The sequence below is a fragment of the Mirounga angustirostris genome, unplaced genomic scaffold (genome assembly GCF_029215605.1).
Source record: "Mirounga angustirostris isolate CCGP_5_RB_7025 unplaced genomic scaffold, mMirAng1.0.hap1 SCAF_10, whole genome shotgun sequence".
NCBI classification, from domain to species: Eukaryota; Metazoa; Chordata; class Mammalia; order Carnivora; family Phocidae; genus Mirounga; species Mirounga angustirostris.
This window is the reverse complement of record NW_026991718.1, coordinates 41446221-41448127: the sequence shown is the minus strand read 5'-3', so window position 1 is coordinate 41448127 and position 1907 is coordinate 41446221. Positions and strand designations below refer to the sequence as shown.

The window sequence follows — 1907 nt, the reverse complement described above, 5'->3', positions numbered from 1 at the left end:
AGTTGTTACTCTTATTAAATTATTACTATATGTTTGGCACGGGGCTGAATGTTTTATATCCCAATAACTGTGAGTGTCTGAGTTGCCAAGTTCTTTCCTGCGTCATTGCCTTTGCAATTGATCTTGAGCCTATGGTTGACCACTTCTTATATTTTTAGATCTCTAAATTCCACTCCACTTCCTAGATACTCAAAATTAAAATATGCTACGCCTTATTACATTTTTATCTACTACAGCATCTCTTTACATTTTATTCTCAGTGTTATTAAATTTTTAATTTAAATATGTATCTGTTTGCCTACTTATACATGGTCTCTTTCCCTATTTGCCTGTAAACTACATGAGGACTGGAGCATGCTGTCATAGCTGGCATGCCTAGGTCCTCAGGGTACCTAGCTGGCTCAGTTGGAAGAGCATGTGACTCCTGATCTCAGGGTTGTGAGTTTGAGCCCCATGTTGGGTAGAGAGATTACTAAAAAAAATAATAAATGAATAAATAAATAAACAAACTTAAAAATATTTTTAAAAACAACAAAGTAGGTCTTCAATAAATACTTAACAATTATAACAATCTTATGGATAAATGTTATCCTAGTTAACAGATGAGATTACTGAGTGGCAGAGTGTAAATTATTTCTCTAATTCCATCCAGTATTTGAAAGTAGTATGAATTCACTTTTAGTATGGGTCTGTTTGGATTGCAACTCAATGCTTCCCAATATGTTAAGGTCCATAGATATCATAGTACATCCAGCTCTGTCCATAAAATCTTTGTCAAGTTACTCACTTGAGGAAGAATGAGGACATTCACAGAGGTAGAGGAAGAACATCTTAATGACCTTGAGTACTGTTTAATAGGGTGGACACTGTACTAGGGGTAAAGCTCCTAAGTGTGCACTAACTCCAAACAAAAGAAGGTACTTCTTTCAGCCCAGTCAGTTGTTAAATAAGCCTAAAGTTATCCGGTGGCATTATTCCTCCTTTTTTCTCTACAGAATTGAATTATGGCAAATGTCAGGAGAATTCTGTTTTAGCCAAGACAATGTACAAGCCATTCATTGTTAATCAAATGAATACAGAAGTCAGTACAATTGGGAAAAAATCACATTTTATGTCATGGAAAATTAGTATCTGATAATGTCAGCCTATATTTGTGTCAGATAAGGGAGTAAATGTATTATTTTTTTTTAATTTGGAGGCATTGTTGTCCTTTATTCTCCAAATAAGAGATAGAAAAATTATGTTCCACAAACTTAATCCTCCCCAAAGAAGATACACCCCAAATTAAACCTAATCTCTTAAAGATCTTTAAAAAAATGGATCTAGACAAAAACACATGTGAATAGAAAGACACAAAAACACAAAAATAGCATGAGTGTATTTCTCTTTTCTCTCTCTTTTTTTTTTTTTTTTTTCAGAGAGAGAGAGAGAGTGTGTGTGGGGTGGGGGTTGGGTGGTCGGGGGAGCAAAGAGAGAGGGAGAGAGAATCTCAAGCATATTCCACACCCGGTGTGGAGCCCGATACAGGGCTTGATCTCACGACCCTGAGATCATGACCGGAGCCGAAATCAAGAGTCAGACGTCCAACCAACTGAGCATGAGTGAGAGCATGGCTATTTCCTCCCACTTCCCTTTTGCATGCAATAGTTCTATGCCTGTCTTATATTTGGGAGTGGGAGACAGGAAAAGATGAGTCCTTGTGTTGCCTGATGTTGCTTTTCTGGCAAATACCAATGGACCACTGATGCCCGGTATGTGACTGGTTTCTAAATGCAGGCTCTTTTATGGGGTGCATGCAGAAGATATTTGGATTTTCTTTAGGAGCTCTCCCAAGTGCACAGTTTACTGAAGTAGAAAAATTCACTCCAGCAAGAGCTCTCAAATACAATACTAGTAAGAGATTTAGG

General features: G+C 37.2%; 1 non-coding gene across 1 annotated transcript; it reads left to right on the top strand.

The window, feature by feature from the left end:
* Window positions 1–390: 390 nt before the first annotated feature.
* On the top strand, window positions 391–463 carry TRNAR-CCU (transfer RNA arginine (anticodon CCU)). The gene has a single exon. It is a non-coding gene; the product is annotated as a tRNA-Arg (tRNA).
* Window positions 464–1907: the final 1444 nt, after the last annotated feature.